This window comes from Polypterus senegalus, chromosome 1 (genome assembly GCF_016835505.1).
Source record: "Polypterus senegalus isolate Bchr_013 chromosome 1, ASM1683550v1, whole genome shotgun sequence".
NCBI lineage: Eukaryota > Metazoa > Chordata > Cladistia > Polypteriformes > Polypteridae > Polypterus > Polypterus senegalus.
The window spans coordinates 52,833,225-52,855,200 of NC_053154.1; positions in this window are offsets into that span (position 1 = coordinate 52,833,225).

The following is a 21,976-nucleotide window of genomic DNA, read 5'->3' on the forward strand; positions in this document are numbered from 1 at the left end:
TTGTTTGCCTAGTTGATTTCATACAAGGGACGCTATTGGAGGATGGCTTAGAAGCTACCCAATCAGAGCATGTATTACATATTAACTAAAACTCTTTAATGATATGCTTCCCGTGCGGTGCTTGATTGTTTGCTTTTCTTGGTCTCTCACCCTCTCTGACATTCTCTGCGCCTGACAAGGGGCTGTTTGCACAGAGGCTGTTTGCAGGATACGGACGCTCCTCTACAAAATGATGCTTTATCGCGGTAGCACGTATTGATTTTTTGATTGTTTGCTTTTCGTATCTCGTGCTCTCTCTCTTTGACATTCTCTGCTCCTGACAGCGCTCCTTTGAAGAGAAGATATGTTTGCATTCTTTTAATTGTGAGAAAGAACTGCCATCTCTGTCTTGTCATGAAGCACAGTTTAAACTTTTGACTAAAGGGTGTTATTTCATGTCTAGAGGGCTCTAATAATGTTAACAGTGTGGGAGAGTTTATAAGGGCTTAAAATATATAAAAATAACCATACAAACATATGGTTTCTACTTTGCGGATTTTCACCTATCGCGGGGGGGTCTGGAACGCAACCCCCGCGATCGAGGAGGGATTACTGTAATTGTTTAAATAGTTTTATCCAAATAGATGAAAAAGGCACATTAAATGCAAATATAAAGAGGGAGTTGTAATGAAATGATGTATTTCATTTCTAAGCAGAAAGTTGCACAATTCAAAGTGTTTTTATATTTCCCAGTAGCGTTAGGCACAAAGCACAGCCTTAACACTAGAATTACCAAAGCTTACAAGGAAACTCATAAATCCGGCCCGCCTTAAATCCGCTCGCATATCTCCATTTAGCGACTTTTGTCTTGTAAATGCGTCGATAATTCCAAGCAGCAAGCAGCCCGCTATACCATCCCCCCCACCACTCCAGAAACCTCTCCCAAATGAAGCCTTGTTTATCAGTGAGTCAGGTACCTAGGCTAAAAAATATATCGTTATTCGGAACACATGCATTTCACGTGTGTCCCGTGTCCACAAAGGTCTGTGTAAGTGTAGGATGACAGAAATATTGAACACATACCTAAAAGACAAACTTTTTCCATGTTTTAGTACTAACACCAAAATGTAGACATGAAGTATATAATGTGTGAAGACTGAAGTCCAAATATCAAATAAGCACATTAACAAAAGATACAAGTATAACACAACATATGCACTTTTTTTCCAAGACTATAACCGAAGATAAAAGAAATCAGGTTAGTGTTGCCTGTTGTCTTGATTTCTCGGGTAGTATAGTGGTTAGAGCTGCTGACTCCAATTCAGAAGGTTTTGGGTTCGAGTCTTTACATCTCCCAAAGTAAACGTTTTGAGAAGTGAGCTGTTCTTATTGTTACTATTATACAATAAAAGCATACATTTGATTTGAGTCTGTAACAGCAGCTGTAAATATATGGTAATTGTAAAGGTTAGCGTTTTTTTTAATTCAGTTTTATTCTCTCAGTCACGTTCACGCTCGCCGTGATCTGACACGGTTGTTATCAAATAAAGACATGCTATAACAGAGGTGAACTCAGAAAGAGAACAGAAGCCCTCCCCGCAAGAAATGTCCACTTACATATAAGAACAACGCAGCTGCACCAGGCGTAAAGGCGAAAGATGGCACCGTTTTGGATACAGGATGAAGTCCGGCGTCATCCTGCCAATCACCTGTCCTTGAAAGAAACAGCACGGCTTACAGAGCTCGCCAACGTATCGTGCAAACTCATGTTTGTGATTATGTTTTACGATGGTCTTCACATAAGAAGCATTTATATGTTACTTATATAAAAGCCAGATCGAATGTTACTTATCTTGATTTATTTACTTATTTTTTGTGCACATACACTACGCTAGTGTTTAGATCTGGACGGTGTAGCATTGGCGAGCTCTGTAAGCCATGCTGTTTCTTTCAAGGAAAGGTGATTAGCAGGATGACGCCGGACTTTGTCCTGTATCCAACTGGCGCCATCTTTCGCCTTTACGCCTGGTGCAGCTGCGTTGTTCTTATATGTGAGTGGACATTTCTTGTGGGGAGCGCTTCCGTTCTCTTCCTCCGATCTGAGTTTACCTCTGTTATAGCGCGTCTTTATTTGAAAACAGATCAAATCAGGGAGAGCGCGAACGCAACTGAGAGAATAAAACTTAATTAAAAAGCTAACACTAACTTTGACAAGCACTATAAATTTACAGCGGCTGTTACAGACGCAAATCAAATGTATGTTTTTATTGTATAGTATTTACAACTAGCCAACCCGTAGTGTACCATACGTCGCATAATCAGGCCGGTTTTTTAATGATTTTTAAGCACAGGGAGAAAATTAACATTTGAAAAATCATTAATGTAATAAATCAGCAAGAAAAGCAACATTGTAAGAATGCACGGAACGAACCAACACACAATCGTCCGTGACTGAAAACTGGTGGACCGTCATCACGCCTTCTCATCCCAGACGGAGGGATGGAGGTGGACGGCGCTCAGGTGCAGAGGGTGGAACGGGTGGAGAGGAGAAGGACGTCCATTCTGCTCCCTCCGTCATGCTAGTTTGCTGATTTCTCATTCAGTATGCACTGCCTGCTCATGTGCCCACCTCCAACTCATCACTTGAGTCGTTGTCGTCTTTGCACAGTCCAGATGCACCTGTGACTCACGTAGACTTTCCTCTGTGCGGTTTTGGCTGCTTTTCTATAAAACTCGGTTTTTAAAGACTGCTTACTTCATTGTGTTTTAACCTCAGTTGTAAAGGATTGTTTTAAGGATCCCATGGGATACCCCTCGCAAACCGTTTTACACGCTGCATATGGCGATTCACCTCAGCGAGAAACATGCCTCTATGAACAGTCAACGTGGCTCGGAGGTGCGTGTGGCCTCTACGACAGACGAATATAAATGACGCCGTTTTTTCTGTGTTGTTGCGTCCGAGTTGGTGGCCGTGGCTCTGCGAGTTGTCGTTGTATCCAATGGTCTTGGAGTTGGTGGGCGTGGCTCCTTCCTGCGTGCGCCATAGGTGTCTTACTTGTCCACGGCTTAGTGAATCCACACCGCTTCTGGCGTGCTTTCCATGGGTGTCTTGCCTTAGTGAATTATATATATAGATAATAGCAGCTCTCTACTCAAAATGGTAAATTTGAGAAGCTGCCAGCATTGAACCCAGAACCTCTTGATTGGAAGTCAGCAGTTCTTAGCATTGCAATACGCAAGCTGTTGCATTAACCGCCTACCATAACTAAGCTTTATTTTTTCTTCGGTTATATTCTTGAATAAAAAAGAACACTTGTTTTGTTATACTTGTACTTTTTGTGAAAGTGTTTATTTGATATTTGGACTTCAGGCTTCACACCTTATACACATGTTGTAAAGATGATCCTTGAGTGTGCGTGAGAACTGTTAACATTTGAATCTGATGATTGTATATAACTCTCTGTACTATGCTGTCCTCTGCATCTCCTGGAGTTCAAAAGAAATACCAACATGCAGCAGCAAGATCAGAACAAAAAACCAAACGCGGTCACTAACTACAAGCACATGAAGGTATGCAAATAAATATAATGTTGCATTACTGCAACAACATTTTCCGAAATGTACAATACAGGTCATAAAATTAATTATTCCATTATACCTAAGTCTACATTTTTTGTCAGTGTGGCTTTGACATCATGCGTGAACAGGAACACTCAAGAATAAAACTGAATAAAAAAAATTGACATCCACAGTCATTCTCAGTCACACACACACCACTCACATCCATGTCCACATTTTTTCCAGTCTTGTTCGCGCACAAGATCTGACACGGCTTTCAAATAAAGAGGGGGTGTAACAAAACAAGTTTGTTTGTTATACCACGTCTTTATCTGAAAATGGTGTCAGATCCAGGGGTGTGTGTGTGAGCTTGAACATGAGTGAGAGAATAAAACTGAAAAACAAACCGCTAACTTTAACTATAAATTTACAGATGCAAATCTAATGTATGCTTTTATTGTATGATATTAACAATAAGAGCAGCTCACTACTGAATTCTGTAAATTTGGGAAGCAGCTAATATCGAAACCGCAATCTCTTGATTGGAAGGCAGCAGTTCTTAGCATCGCACCACACAAGCTGTCGTATCACCCGCCTACCGTAACTTGCTTTCTTTTTTCTTGAATAAAAGTGCACTTGTTTTGTTATACTTGTACCTTTTGTGAAAGTGTTTATTTCATATTTGTATTTCAGGCTTCACACCTTATAAATTGCATGTCTACATTTTTTCAATTATTACTAAAACATGAAAAACGTTTCTGTGTTAACGATGTTTTTACACAGATTGTTGCTGACACGGAACACACATTAAATGTACATATTCCAAATGATAATGTACTATTTTACCCTATAAAGCTCCAGCACTTCACTCAAAGATAAACACTGAGCACTGGGAAACTTCTTTGCGAAATAAACTGCAGCGGTGGGCAGGGGGATGGGATACCAGGCTGCTTGCTGCTTATCGACACATTTATAGGACAAAAGACACTGACGGATAGGTGAGAATGGATTTAAGGTGGGCTGGATTTATGAACTTTCTCGTTGGCTCTGGTAATTCTAGTGTTAACTGAGAATGGTGAACCACACCTAGTCTTGAAATGTAGGACAAAACTGAAAAAAATACGTGTAAACACTGAGAAAACATGGAAACTCTGCATATTGGGTTATCTTACCTGTTTTTAGCATATCTTTATTACTAGGTTGTTGTACCGTGTTAGCCATTATGAATGTAGAGAAAAGCCAAGCAAAATGACACCTTTTATTGGCTAACTAAAAAGATTACAATATGCAAGCTTTCGAGGCAACTCAGGCCCCGCCTGAAGAAGGGGCCTGAGTTGCCTCGAAAGCTTGCATATTGTAATCTTTTTAGTTAGCCAATAAAAGGTGTCATTTTGCTTGGCTTTTCTCTGCATATCTTTATTGTAACTTTATCTAAGTCCACATTTTTCTTTCTTTTTATTTATTCTGGTGTGTATTTGAATGGGTGTTTGCTTTTTATTATAATATAATAAATAAATATATAAATAGCAGACTATACTTTCTGAGAAGGTTGGCATCCTTCAACATCTGCAGTAAGATGCTGCAGATGTTCTACCAGACGGTTGTGGCGAGTGCCCTCTTCTACCCGGTGGTGTGCTGTAGTGGCAGCATAAAGATGAAAGACGCCTCATGCCTGGACAAACTTGTTAAGAAGGCAGGCTCTATTGTAGGATTAAAGTTGGACAGTTTAACATCTGTGGCAGAGCGACAGGCACTAAGCAAACTCCTGTCAATCATGAATAATCCACTGCATCCACTTAACAGTGTCATCTCCAGACAGAGGAGTAGCTTCAGTGACAGACTTTTGACACTATCCTGCTCCACTGACAGACTAAAGAGATCGTTCCTCCCCCACACTATGCGACTCTTCAATTCCACCCGGGGGAGTAAATGCTAACATTAATTTTATTTTAATTTTTATTACTATTTAATTTAATATTGTTTCTTTGTATCAGTATACTGCTGCTGGATTATGTGAATTTCCCCTTGGGATTAATAAAGTATCTATCTATCTATCTATCTATCTATCTATCTATCTATCTATCTATCTATCTATCTATCTATCTATCTATCTATCTATCTATTTATTTACTGAGTTTCTCACTTCTACCTACAAGGGTGGCACAGTGGTACAGTGGTAGCACTGCTGCCTTGCAGTAAAGAGACCAGGGTTTGCATCCTGGATTCTTCCGGTGTGGAGTTTGCATGTTCTCCCTATATATGCGTGTGTTTTATCTGGGTGCTCCTCCCACTGTCCAAAGAAATGCAGGTTCAGTGAAATGAAGCACCAAACTGGCTTTGTTGTGTGTGTATTTGCCCTGCAATGAAGTGGTGCCCAGTCCTGCCTTGCGCCCAGTTCTTGTTGAAATAGGCCCCCGCAACTCAGGTTTGGATTAAGAGGGTTAGAAAATGACATGATGTCTCTCTTTAGATGCCTTAATGATTTCGATGGCATCAAACTTTCTTCAACTAAACAAATTAAAACCATTATTAAGATTATTCTTTTATTCTCTACTAGCCGTTCCCTGTGGCTCTACCCGTGTAGTAGTGAAACAGGGCAGTGAGGAGGGCCCTGAATAGCTCCCTACACCTGACGTCACGCTTTCCCCTCGCCTCGGCCTGCAGCCTCTGTCTCGGATTAGCACAAATATCTCACTCCTGCAAGCTAACTATGATTCTTAACGCGATGAGAGAAGTTGCAAAATAAACAAATAAGCAAATTATAGATTAAAAAAAAACATCTAAATCCATTAAGTAGTTCTCTCATTAAAAGCGGACAGACATACAGACAGACAGGCAAACGTTGATTTTTATATATATATATATAGAGAGAGATTAATAGTATCTGCAGTAATCTTGGTCCAAAACTTCTATACATTAGGTCTTATGTTAGAAACCTACATATATTTGACTCAAATTTTAAACATATAAATGCTGTTTTCAAAAGCAGCTTTCTTCAGCTTAGGGACATCACTAAAGTTAAACCATTTCTATATTTTAATGGTCTGCAAAATCTTATTGATGCTTTTGTTTCATTTTCTTTAGACTGCTATAATTTCAGCTATAATGGGGTTTGCCACTCATCGCTGCCTCAGCTGCAACTAATTCAAAATGCTACTGCCACTAAAAAAAAGACATCACAATTCACTCGTGCTAGTTTCTCTTTATCAACTCCCTTTGAAGTACAGGGTGGATTTTTTATTATTTCTGTTCAAAGCCTAACATGGATATGCTCCTGCCTATCTTGCTGATCTCCTCTGTCCATACTCATCCTGCAGGACTCTCAGATCCTCTAATCAATTATTATGCTTGAAGCTGTGGGGTGGCCGTGTCTTCACTGTAGTGGCTCCTTGGCTATGGAGCAGTCTGCCCTTCTCAATAAGATCTGCTCTCACAATTGATTATTTTAAATCACAGGCAAAAACATACTTTTATTCACTTGCGTTTAGTTCTCAGTGATAGTTAAGATTAACTTAGTAGTTTTAACTCTGTTTTTGTATTATCAATGTATGCAGTTTTTTGGCTGTTATTTTTCAGGCATTGCACTTAACTTAGCTACTTTTGCTTTTTTGCTCCCTTTTCTTATCTGTTGTTGATTTTATTTTATTTCTGTAAAGCACTTTTGTCAACAATTAGTTGTTTTAAAGGTGCTATACAAATAAAATTGACTTGAGTTCTGCAAAAAGCCAAACTCCCCTGGGCGATAAATAAAGTGTTAATTATTGATCTATGTACCCAACAGGGAGCTGAAGCCAGGTCCATGGTGCTCCAAACTGTTATGTCACCATATCACACTTGAGAGTCAAAATAAATAGTAATTATGAATTACTAACTATAAAGTTTCAAAACTTAAAGGTGAAAATCTATATGAAGTCATTATGTTTAAAGGCCGGTGGGTTGGGAAGTATCTTTCCAACAGTCCAAAGACAGCCATGAGTAATGAAAAGTGTGACCAACTTTGACAAACAAACACATATATATTTTCTAAAATCAATGCATTTTCCTGAAAGCCAGCTCAATAATAATAATAAGTCAAATCATAACCTATATGCTCACATAAGGCAACTGTTTATTTTTTTATGCTAATGCTCTTATATTAATTCTAAAGGTTGCCCATCCATGCACAATCACTATCACATACCACTTCTGAATTATCTTCAAAGGATGTAGAGAGTATTTAGCAAAAGATAGGTGGAAGTTTCAGTGTGAATTCATATTGCGTTGGTTTGCATCATAAGGAAAACAGCAGAGAGAGATGCACTTTAGTACTGTATCTGTATGAGCAAAAGGAAACTTTGCATTTCATCTGTATTTTTAGAAAAAATATTTTATTATCTCACTTTGTTACCCCAGAGAGTTTTCAACACAGTCAAGTAAGTACCTCTTTCAATTTATCAACTAGAGGCAGATGCTGTGGAAATAGGCAGAGTTTAAGGGGTAGCCAAGGTGCTTGTCCCCATCACCAGTTGTAGTTTGTTACCAAAATAAATCTCAAATAAAGATTACTTATCTTCCTCAGGAGTATTTTTAAGACCACAGCTAATGTAAATATGTTAATTCATTCTGAACTAAACAACTCTTTCTTGCATGTTGTATACAAGAGTAGACCAATCATTGCCCCTTAAGGCCTGCCCAATGAGGCTGCTAGCCCTGCTGTTTTATATATCCACCCAGTCGGTAATCATGGACTTAATGTAGAGGTGGTGGACCCCTACAAGTACTTGGGGGTGGGAGAGAGGATTTTTACTGTTAAATATAATTTTCACTTTTTGATTATTTATTGAGAGGGGCACGATGGCGCTGTGGGTAGCGCTGCTGTCTCGCAGTTAGGAGACCTAGGTTCGCTTCCCGGGTCCTCCCTGTGTGGAGTCTGCATGTTCTCCCCGTGTCTGCGCGGGTTTCCTCTGGGTACTCCGGTTTCTTTCCACAGTCCATGGACATGCAGGTTAGGTGGACTGGCGATTCTAAATTAACCCTAGTTCATGCTTGGTGTATGTGTGTGTGTGCACACTGTGGTGGGCTGGTGCCCTGCCCAGGGTTTGTTTCCTGGCTTGCACCCTGTGTTGGCTGGGATTGGCTCCAGCAGACCCCCGTGACCCTGTGTTAGGATATAGCGGCTTGGATAATGGATGGATGGATTATTTATTGATCATATTGAATGATTTATATCCTTGTTACATGTGGCTGTAACTGTTAGCTTTTGCCTTAAGCACTCTTAGAAAGCATTTTAATTAAAGCCTCATGATCTGTGACCCAGTCCCTTCTGCTAATTTAGCACAAGGACAAGTGTGGATAAGAGAACCAGTATAATCTCGTGTAGCAGAATCCTGACTCCAATGGTCCTGTTTATCAGTAACATGCAAGACCTTGAGAAATAAAATTAATCCTGTAATCATGACAGCCGAGCCAGAATTTTTCTTTCTTTTAATTTATTTTCCTTTTTAGTCATTCCGGCCTGTTCAGACCATAGTATGTGTGTATATATATATATTTATTTGTCTATGTATTTATCTATTTATTTAAATAGAGTAGGCAAACAGCCAAATTTTTCCATGGGGAGATTTTTGATTTTGTTTATATTCAACATAACACTGTCTGACATGATTAACTAAATTTATGATCCTGTTTTGGGTTTCATAAAATTACTTTTTTGTGTAACGGTTGTCCTTAATAACTTAAGGTTAAATTTAAATAGTTATTTGTGTATTAAAGTTAAATGTATAGTTTTGCATTGATACATTGAGTACATAAATAGATGATGGGAGGTTCTTACATATCCTCTCGAGTTAATATGTAAATGTAAAATTTCTGCTGACTTGATATAATTTTGATAAAATTACAAAATAATTTGGAATTTTACCTTCATTTGTGTGAACCATTTTTAATTCAGGTTTAACATAAATATTTTTAGAAAATATTATAGAATTATTATGCACATGCTCAAACCTTGCAATCTTAGTTGCCATATACTGTAAGTCTGGAAACCTTGAAGAAATGCAGCTACACCTTATTTTATTTTAATTGTTATTTATTTTACTGTTTTGTTTGGTTACATCTTAAGATTCTGTTTTAAGATGCTACATGTTGCACAGCACATGAGCTATATGTTATGTATGAAGTCATGACAAGCGATTTATCTAATTATAAACATAATATGGCATAATATACATCTTAATCTTGCTTAGAAATAAAGGGAAAACTCTGAGAAAGTAAACTCTAGCACTTGGGCAAATTATTTACATTTTGTAACCCTTTGATACTCATTTTTCTCTATGAAAAATGATATAATGCATTGTTTTGTAAATCAGTTTTTCTGTTACCTGTGATATGAATGGTATTAGTTAAGCATGCCTTAATGACTTCTGCTCATGTTATCAGAATTAATTTTAAACATATTTTAACAGGAAGTAAATATTTTACAAATACATGATAAACCTATTAACTATAAATGTTTAATTAAAATGTTGCACGTGCACAGTTATATTCAAAAAGAGAACTCTGCTTTCCCTTCTTTACCTACCATGACATGTAGACCATAATGGCTATTAGTAAGACTATATATAGTTGAAATATAGGGCTGTTATTATTATATTAAAAGATGAACATTAATATGTGGCAAAACTACATAGAATTAAAATCAGGTTTGCTTTCTCGACTGCCGTCACTCTATTGCAGGGACTTGACAATGCTAAAGGAATATCCATTCAGGCATTGTAGTCAACGATTCATTTTTAGAGGGCCCTGCTTGGTAGGATTTCCAGCTGCCTAGGGCAGGCTCATGTTTCAATGACTACTGGGGTAGGAGATGGGACATCTTAGTGGGAAACATTTTTTAAGGATAACCGCTGAGGAGGAGGAGATACAAAAGAAGCAGCAAAGCAAATAGCTCAGCTATCTAAGCTTAGGAAAAGGCGAACATAACCTTGGGACATCTTCTATTTCTGGGATGACCACCCAGAAGAAAAAAAAAAACAGGAGGGTGAATACCCAAGAAGATATGTGGGTTTCAGTTTATGGCGAGAACTTTAAGGCAAGAAATTCATTGTCATTTCACCCTACCTATGCACATTTAATCATTCCCTTTCTTATTTTTCTCTTTTTTGTACTATTTTTGTTTGTATTTCAAACCGGGGATTAGGTGTTTGACTGGGGGAAGGGCATCAGTTGGAAATGGGATCACAAATCAAACACCCTGTTACCTTTTTATGTACATGTGTAAAGTGTGTAAACACTGGTTTCTTGATGACAATACACTTTCATATTTAATCTATTTTACCAATCATCAGGGTATCGTTTGAGTATTGACAGGAGAGGTGGGGGGAAGAGTGTCAAGGACCAAATATTTTTAATGCTAGTATATCTTTCAAACATTGTCCATTTACCTTTTGGGTGGTGAAGTGTAGCGATCATACTTTTCATAAGTTGATTGTTACAAATATTTATTTTCTGATAACTCTTTTTTTCATTATTCCACCAACAGATTTTTATCCTTTTGTTCACCAATGAAAACTCTTCATTTTCAGACACCTTAGACATCATGATAATGTGATTAGGTTTTCATCCTTTCCACTAGAACTGTTCCTGGGACTAAAGACAGCAGATGAGCAACTGAAGTGAATAAATTCTTTTCACTTTGCTATAAAATACATTTCTGCCAACTTTTATAGAAAACAATAGTAATTATTTTAATATTTATTGTTCTTATAAGTCAGAGTAATACTAAAATATTTGTCTCTGTATTACCTTATATTTCTAGAAATTAAAATTATGTGCAGTATTTAACTAATTTTTTTCTTATTATTATTCAAATATGAGATGATAGCATTTGAATGTATCGTTAGTGCAGGAAAATACTATATTCTGTGTACATATGGCATATGAAATACTTAATGGGGTAAAGCAGACTAAATCTAATTCTGAAGATTGAAGCTAAAGGCACAAAATGATAGCCATCTGAGATGATAGCTTTCAGTTCTGCTGGATAATTGAACCGTAAATAAGGAGAAACTTAGCTTCTGCTGCTTAACATTTAAAAATGAAAGAATAAAATACAGATACCTCCTGAGACATGAGAGTTTGAATTATGAGTTTTCACACCTACAAGGGGTTTCATTTAAAACCTGTTTTTGAGTTACAAGACATCACCTTCACAGTTGCAAGAATCAGTATGGCATTTTCTACTGAGTGCAACAGAAAGGTATGAGAAGCCAAACAGACCATTATCTTATTGTTCTTTCGTGCAGCAAATAAACCTGCTGCGGCCACATGTGGGCCCATCTTTAATTTCTGACACCCCCAATGCTTTCACTGCAGTGGAAGACAAAGTCGCAGAAGACATGTACAATCCCACAATAGGGTGTGAAGAACCCAGCACTTCTTTGTGTACACCTTTTCCATCTCAGCAATCTTGGTTGTACAGGTAGTTTTGAATTATGACCCTAAAAAGAGGGTATTTATGAATTAAATTTTTTTATACCAAAAAACACTCTCAATTGATAATGCAAATACTTTTTGTTGTTCACCGTTTTTTACCATGATCATTATTTGCTTGTAAATCTATCACAAAGAATTTCTCAGTAAGTAAAATATTTGCTTTTAGAATCTTTATTTTCACATTGCTGTGATACTGCTTCCGCTTTGATGTATTTATCTTTTATTCAATAAATAATAAAACTAAAACTAAGGAAAACAAGGACCATTTTGAATGACAAAAATTCAATCATTTTCCAGTTTTTGATAAATCAATTTTTTGTGATCAGCGTACATACTGGATGTTCAACAGGCACCTCCAGCCAGTATCTTCATTCTTATGACACCAATTCAACCCCAAGTCACTTTCCCATACATCATAATATTGGTCTACTGGTGTTCTACCATCTCTGCATGATATTTATACCAGGAGATGCAGGACCAGAGCAACTAGGATCATCAGAGACTCGCCTCACCCTAGTAACTATCTGTTATACCTGCTGAAACCTGGCAAATGCTTTAGGTGTATTGTGGCCAAAACAAAGAGGCTCAGGAGCAGCTTCTATTCACAGGCCATAAGACTTCTTAACCTGGACATGCCACCACAATTTTTTTTCAACTGTTCATTATAACATAAACTGAAGTCTCTGCCTCACTGTATCTCAGCTGCCTCCATGTTATCTAAATCTATTTACATGAACCAGCAAACTAGCACATTGCACTTTACAGTACATTGATATTCTATTCTATTACATTTGTACATTGTAGATCTTGTTAATAATTATCGTGCTTATTTGGAATATGTCTTTTTTCTTTTTTTATATGTATCATCTTAGTAATATTTGTACTGTATTATTTGTATTTATTTATAATTTGTATTTATGCACAGTTAATGGCCGATTCAGGGCACATTTCACTACATGTTGTATGTGTGTAAAACATCATCATCATTATCATCATCATCATCGGTCGGCTGCTCATGCGAGTATCACTACGTGATGGTGCTTGTGCAGGCGAGAACGATCTTACACCACGCAATCCGGTCCTGGGCCGCCTTTTCGATCTCTGTCACAGTCATTCTCTCGTTGCAGATAGAATTGGAGATGTACTGGGCATATGTGAGCGCGGGCCTTCCACGTTTGACCTTGCCTAGTTGTACTGGCGGGACGTACAATGCGTATTTCCTGATTAATTCATCTGGTGGACGACGAAGCATGTGGCCCACCCATGTCAGTTGACGCTGTAGGACTGTAGTTGATAGTGGTTGTTGTTCAACCCGGGCGTAGATTGCTTGATGTTGAGGATTACTCGATAGCAGTTGGTTGCAAAACTATCGAGAGTGTTTTTGAGCTGGTTTGTTATGATCCAAGTTTTGCTGCCGTATAGGAGTATGCTTAGACAGGAGGCTTTAAACAGGCGCACTTTGAGGCGTATGGGGATGTTGTTGGCTTGCCAGATGCTTTTTAATTTCCAAAAGGCGCCCCATGCTTGTCCTTTACGTATCTTGACGTCATTCGATGTAGTGGCTACCATCGAACCGAGATATTTGAAATAAATAAATAAATAAATAGTGTAAAACACCCCCAGCATTTTAATTGTAATGAAGTGGTTCAGTTGTATAATGTTTTAACTGATCAAGGGATGAACATTTGCAGGCCAAGAAAGCAATCCCTTTGATTTCTTTGTTAATGTGGTAATCAGGGAAACAATAGCAGATTTTTTAGTAAACTTTCTGTAATAATCGCAAAGCCAATAAATCTCTTTTTTCTTTACTAGAGGCAGGACTGGCAGATTTACCCTGCCTTTAGTTTAGCTGGATCTATGGTTAAACCCTAACTGAATTAATGAAAGAAGCCCATGATTTGCTAACTTAACAAATAATATATTTAGTCATAGATTATCTACAGGTACTTGAACATGTTGAGTATGTTTCAAAATTGACCAAATCAATATATCTTCGGATATATTTCTGTCTAAAGAAGTTCCAATAAAAAAAACACCAAAGTGTCCTTGTGATACAAAAACTATTTAAATTATGAGTTATACATTTGTGTATTATTCTTATGTTTTTCTTTTTATCATTTGGAATGATGTTGTAAAAAAAAATACATTCATGTTATGTAATATAATTTTAATGGGTGCCACCACACTGATATCAGCAACCAGTACTATCAGTTCATATCTCACTGTATGAGTTCTTGGAAGAAATAAAAACCAAAAGATCTACTACGCATCACAAAAAAAAAAATCTTAGGGAAAGACTTTTTTGCAGTGTATTCACAGCATTGATTCTGGTTATTAATTTTCTGTTAATTCCCTTGTTTTAAAGATCCTAAAACTATTTTAAATCTTACCACAACACTATTTTGTTTGTCATGGATGCCACCATTGGGTTTGAGCGGTTGATATAAGGCTGCTATAGGTGATGTCTGGGATCGTGCTGCACATGTAGTCAGGAGTCAAGAGTCCTGTAACTCCCATTCCCAAACTGTACCTAAGACTGATGTTTATGTAGGCTTCTTTTCTAAGTCGCTTTGAATAAAAGTGTTTGCTAAGCAAATAAATGTAAATGTACTTCTATTTTTCATTTTGTTAGGCAAAAGTTGTGATGATAACAATTTTTTAGTGCATTTGAGTCAACAAATGTATCAGAAGCAAATGTGCTTATCTGTATTGGTAAGTGCAAACACAAACTTGTTTCCTTACAATTTAGGACAAGTGAAGTGTAAATGTCACGCAACACATCACTATCATCACCCACGATGGCTATTGAGTATAACGACCTTACTTTAAAACAGTAAAAAAATCTCAGAACAATAAAGGCACTACATGAGAGAATTCCAAAACATTTTCCAAATATCTTGTTGTTTGACTCTATCTCGTAATGAACACTGAGTGTATTTTAGCAGTAGGTAAGAAGGTATAATGTGTCATTTGGCTTCACTGATGAGCAGTTCTACTTTTGTTTATTTAGATTATGTTTGTCTATTTAATCAGCTTGTGTAGCAAAGAATTATTAGAGATACTCCTCTTTGTTGCAGTTTTGAATGTTCCTCCTTTTTATTTAATGATGTTTTGGGAAGCTCACTTGCCTAAAGCTGGAAAAGTAGAGTCTGAAATAATGATTCTATTCTGCTAAAGTTTGCAGAAATAATTTGATTCATGGTCTAGAAGATGAAATGCAAGTCAGGAAAAACATCAAGTTCTTAAAGCAGGTAATCAAGCCACTCTTTTACCAAACCAAAACAAAACCCTAAAATTGTACTCAAAATAATGTTGCCAAAAACCAAATAATGCCAGGAAAACTAAAGTAAAAAAACAGTATTGTGTCCCCCCAAGGGATTATTCTATAAACTTGGATAAATTCAGACAGCACAATCTTTATATTTCTTCACTGCTGATGTCATGTGTTGCAACCTACATACAATATTACCTTTTCTGAGGCTCACTGCTGATTCACTCAACATTTTTCTTTCTATTCTTTTAAGAATAAGATCATGACAAAATATTTACCTGGCAGTATTAAATACCTCATTCTGATGCTCTTTGTTTCTTGGGTTTCGACCATCCTGCCAAGTACGCTCCAAAAATAAGTAAAAATTATCAATGGAAATATTATATTATATAATATATATATATTATATTGGTCTCTTTAGAAAACACAAACACACTAAAGGTTCTGAGATGTATTCAAAGTTATGGATGAAGAATCTGCTACTCAAAATGGAACCCCCTTGGTGAAAATAACTGACATTGCAGTTACTTTCAAAACATAACACATGAGCAAAAGAATAGTTCTAAACACAAGTCATTCATGTTAGATTATCCATATTTCAAAACCAAAGTAAAAAATATGAACGAAATAAAGAAATATGTATTCAGTTAAAAATAATCATAACAAGCTGAACCTAACCTAACAAGCAGAGTAGATATAGAAAAAACCTTTCAGATATTACTGGTAAAGCTGTCAGTACCAATAATAAGGTACTAGCAGGAGCAATTGAGTAGCAAAATTTAGCAGAGGCTGGGGCAGCATCTTTTATTACACAGGAAGTAAATGAAGGTGAGACAGATGAAGGAAGAACAGAAGATACAGATTCAACTGAAAAACAAGGAGAAAGTAATGAGAATGGATATTCTGCATGTGAGAGATTTTGTAGGTAACAATACAGGTAAAATGACAATTCTGATTACTATGAGAGACAAGTCTAATGATGAAGGAAAGTGGCAGTGTGGCACTGGTGAAGCAGGATGAAGAATTCAAGTGCCTGAAAGCAGTGGTATAAAATAAGCAGGTTCTGTATACTCAGATGCTGGCTAAGAAGTATATGGAAAAGAAGGATACAATGGTGTTGTGAAAAGGGGAATAAAGTTGTCTTCTGTGTTCAGTAGAGAAGGCTAAGGTTTCTCAAGAATAAACATTTTTTTTACCTGAAACCAAAGAGTGCTGTTTGGCTGGCTTTTTATTTTCATTCTGATGTGCACTTGTCTTGAAGCTCTGTGAAATAACTTCTAAAGATGTACTTTGAAACAGAAAAGTTCACAGGGAAAGACTGCTTATATTTCTGGAGTATATTGACAAAATTGTGTGCTTTTTCTCTTCAGAGATATTTATAATGGATTTAAAATGAATCTTAAATTCTTCTTAATATTTATTTTTCATTTCTTAGTTTATTTCCTTACTAGCAAAATACCCGCACTTCGCAGCGGAGTGTGTTATAGAAGTTATGAAAAAGAAAAGGAAACATTTTAAAAATAACGTAACATGATTGTTAATGTAATTGTTTTGTGTTATGAGTGTTTGATTATCATTATTTCTTTCAATCAGGTTTTTATTTGGAGGATGTGTTGTGTTCAAGTTACATTCTGTGTTTGTCTAGTCTATCCCTGACCATCTCATCCTCGTTGTCAACCGTTGTAAAGATAACAGGTTTCATTCATCGAAGTGTTCACTACCCAAATCGGTACTCGTGAATCTAAGATGTTTAACAGGCATTCCCGGTATAAAGTTGTGGATTTGCCTGTGAATATTTAGCGGCAGCATGTCTATGAACATAATTTAAACTTAAGCCTTACACCTTGCTTTCCTATTGATATGTCTACAAAGGCTTGTTCAGCTTCAGAGGGCTGTTCCTGTCCTACTGCATCAATAAACAGCTCGTCTTCCTCTTTATCTGAGACATCACACACTGCATGCAAGGGTTTACCTTTCCCAGTCCTGCAAACTTTAGCGAATTGCTTCAATTTACCACATTTTTTACACTGTCTTCCTTTAGCTGGACATTGACTTTTTCCACCGTGTGGTTTGTTTCCGCAGTAGCTGAACTTATGAATATGCAGTATGCGTCAGTCACTTCATATTCTATTGCTGCTGTCTCAATTGTGTAATGCCTTTTTTGTTCAGAGCTCTTTGGAGCTCTTGCTTTTTGCCTGCGTACTGCGTTCACAGTTCACGTAAGCCGCTCGGAGTACATGCATCGAAGGTTCTCAGCTGTGCTCGTGCTATCTTGTGCGATCTTGCGATGTCCATGGCTTTATTTAATGTTAGCTCAGATCCGGCACTTAAAAGTTTCTCTTGCACTTTTGCTGAGTTTGTGCCAAACACTAGTCTATCCCTGACCATCTCATCATCGTTTGCATAAGCACAGTCCTTCACCCGCGAATATTTAGCGGCAGCGTGTCTATTGGATTGCCGCTGACGGACGGCCTTATATGGGCAGGCAGTCAGTTACGTGGGAGGCGTGGTGATGGGTGACGCGTAGAATTTCGAAATGAAGCCTGCCTAACTTTTATAAGTAAGCTGTAAGGAATGAGCCTGCCAAATTTCAGCCTTCTACCTACACGGGAAGTTGGAGAATTAGTGATGAGTCAGTGAGTCTGTCTGTCAGTCAGTCAGTCAGTCAGTGAGGGCTTTGCCTTTTATTAGTATAAATTAAAGTGAAAAATGCACTTTTTTGTTTTATTAACATCTATGCATTAACAGATAAAAAGTAAAGAGAGGATTTTTTCAAGTATTAAGGCACACTTAATTCCTATTGATTTCAGATGACTGTGTGGTTTTGGGGGGAGATTTTGAACTGTAAATTAAATGATAATCTGGAGAGGGAATCATTCCAAGCCTTATCCTCCATCTGCTGGTATACTGCAGCACATTAGCATAATTTGCAGCAATGAAGGGGAACACGAGATAGTGTGCAATTGGTTATCTGTGAAATTGTCTAAACTGCAATATAAAAGCTCGTACTGTAACTGTAACACTCTTCTGAGCAATGAATCTAATTTTAAAAATCATTTTCCTTTGGGCATTATAAGAGAGAGAGTTTTTATCTTCTCTACGGCAATGGTACAGTACACTCTGAGTGTTACACAGCCTGCAGGAAGAGGTTTTTGAGCTTCCTAGGATTAAGACTTTTACTTTTTGAAGGATATTTCATGGAAAAACTAAGAAAGAAAAAGTCTGCAGTCTCCAAAATGACGGATTATAACATCCAGGGGACACTTGTAGGCTTTCATTTTCAAGTTGACTTCGTTTTCAGTCTGATGCTACAGTAGGACAATGCTTTGGGTTAGAGAGAAAATGGGGCCAGAGTCAAATGATTCACTGTTTGATGTCTCCATTGGGCCAGGACAGAATGACTCGGATCCCTTCTATAGCTGTGGAGCTCCATTCTAAGCTTAATTCCGTAGAATTAAATCAGCACCCTAAAATGCATTGTTGTAGTTTTTGATGACCTTTCTTATATTTTTGGAAAAAAACAAATTAAACTAGAAAAGGTTCTCAAACTGGAACACTAAACAGCTGCAATGGGGAGTCTAAACAGAGGTAGGTCTCTTGGTTGAGTTTTATTATAGTTCCTGCTATACACTGCAATCCGATTTGTTGCCTGGTACAAACAAAAAAGAAATTATAAAGGACAAAGTAAAACCCCAGAAGAGCTGATTTGCTTAAAGCTGGTTGTTACCCCCATTAGTAAAACAGAATTTACTTGTAATTTTATTTTATTTTTCTTTTATACAGTGATTGTTGTAAAGAGGTGGTATATCCATTTGAAATATTCAACAATGTAAGGGCCTTTGTTTTATTATTTACTAGCAAAATACCCGCGCTTCGCAGCGGAGAAGTAGTGTGTTAAAGAAGCAATGAAAAAGAAAAGGAAACATTTTGAAAATAACGTAACATGATTGTCAATGTAATTGTTTTGTCACTGTTGTGAGTGATGAGTGTTGTTGTCATATATATATATATATATTTACACACACATACATAAACATATATATATATATATACATATCTATACATATACACATATATATATATACATATATATATCTACATATATACACATACATATACACACACACATAAATACATACACACATACATACATACACACACAAATACATATATATATACATACATACACACACACATATATAAACATATATATACATATACATACATATCTACATATATACACACACAGCTATTTCAGTATCAGTGCAATACGCTGCTTGTTAAAACGGATAACTCCGCTCTTACGTGCAAGTCTGCGTGGATATTATGAACTATCGTATTTGTTCAAGTTCTATTTAAATTTTAAATAGAAGGAATTTTTATTTAGTCGACAGAAATATCTTTGGAAGGAATGGTAAAAACAGACAGGAATATTATTCGTGAATAAATCAACTCAAACCTTAAACAACTTATAATATTTTGCTCTCCATAAAATTTATCCTGTCTAAATTATACAAGTTAGAAATAAAGTAAACGTTAAAAGAACAAACATTCAAATTTCTTTACTCTTATGTAATTTTATATAAAAATAAACTTAGATTTTAAATATCCCAAAAGATTTTGCTCTCCATAAAAATATATCCTGTCAAAATGATACAAATTCAAATATGAACATGCTGCATAACAAAACCTAGAAATATAAATGAAATGTGTTCTTTTCAGCAATAACAAATCAAATCATTCAGTTGTCTTTGCTCATATGTCATTTTAGAGCTGGACGCCTGGCATCTTTTTTGGCCACAGGTTCGTTTATGTTTGGTGTGAGGTTCTGTGTTGTGGAGATTCTCAGGATGGATTGCAGGTGCTCATCAGTGAGGCGACTCCTGTGTGCTGTTTTGTTAGTCTTTATCACTGAGAAGAGCTTCTCACACAGATATGTGCTACCAAACATGCATAAGGTTCGAGCCGCATGTAGACGGACTTTTTTTGTTCTTCGAAGTCACCAAAGCGCCGTGCAAACTCAGTGCGCTCAGTTTATCAGCAAACTGCGTATTTGGGAACACCGTAGTGACGACTTGGTTTAACATTACTTGGCAACAGGGAAAGTGAGGCAAATTGCACTGGTGCATTTGTGTCTCCCATAAAAGCAGCTTCACTTGAAATCACTTTGTGATTGTGCACGGGTTAAAACTTCCGCTGAAGTGTCAGATTCTTATTTAATTATGCTGCTTTCTGTATCTTCTGCAATGCATTCAGGTTAACCTGATGTTTTGTCTCATAGTGCCGTCTTAGATTAAATTCTGTAATTACTGCCACATTAGCTCCACAAATGAGACACACGGGTTTAGTAAACATATACTCAGCCTCCCATCGGTTTTTAAAGGCTCTATTTTCAGAATCAACTTTTCTCTTCAGCATCGTGTGAGCTAGTTTGACACATATGGACTAAATAGAACTTGAAAAAATATATTTTTTCAAATGTGATCGCGCAATTCAGATAGAGTTGACGCGCACTACAGCCTGCATGCCTCAATAAGTCATCCTTCCCTCGCTCTTACTTTTTTACCGTTCATCTAATGAATACACTGAGTATGGCTTTACCAAAACAATCATTGATGGCGAATAAAGTATCCATTATTCGAGTATGTAGATCGGGTTATATATATATACATATATATATATATATACCCGCGTATCGCAGTGGAGAAGTAGTGTGATAAAAAAGCTATGAAAAAGAAAAGGGAACATTTTAAAAATACCGTAACATGACTGTCAATATACAGTATTTGTTTTGTGAGAGTTACTGAGTGTTGCTGTCATCAAGGATTTGATTATCATTATTTCTTTCAATCAGGTTCGTATTTGTAGGATGTGTTGTGTTCAAGTTACATTCCGTGTTTGTCAATCGTTGTAAAGATGACAGGTTTCATTCATCGATTCGTTTCTTACTGCATCAATAAACAGCTCGTCTTCTTCTTTATCTGAGACCTGACACACTGCATGCACGGGTTTTTTTTACACTGTCTTCCTTTAGCGGGACATTGACTTTTTCCAACGTGTGCTTTGTTTTGGATTTATGAATATGCTTGTATGTATGAGACGCTTCATATTTTTTGCTGCCTTTTCAATTGTGTAATTCGGTTTTGTTCAGCTCTTTGGAACTGTTGCTTTTATCTGTGCACTGCGCCAGTTCACGTGAGCCGCCGGTGTACATGCATCGAAGTTTCCCAGCTGTGCTGGTGCCATCTCGTGCTATGTCCATGGCTGTATTTAATGTTACCTTAGTCCTGGCACTTAAAACTTTCTCGCAGTTTTGCTGAGTTTGTACCAAACACCACCCTGACCATCTCATCTTCCTCTGCATAAGCACAGTCCTTAACCCGTGAATATTTAGTGGGAGTTTGCTATTGGATTGCCGCGGACGGACGGCCTTATATGGGCAGGCACTAAATTACAAACGCCAGCGGCAGCCTGTCTATGAACTTAATTTAAAGTGTAGGTTTACATCGTGCTTTGTTTCCGAAGTAGCAGAAGTCATGAATATGGTTGTATATGTCACTCGCTCGCTTCTTATTGTTTCGCTGCCTTCTCAATTATATAATGCATGTTTTCTTCAGCGCTTTTTTTAGGTCTTCCTGGTTTTCTATGTACTGCGTGATTACGTGGGAGGCGTGATGATGTCACACAATACTCCGC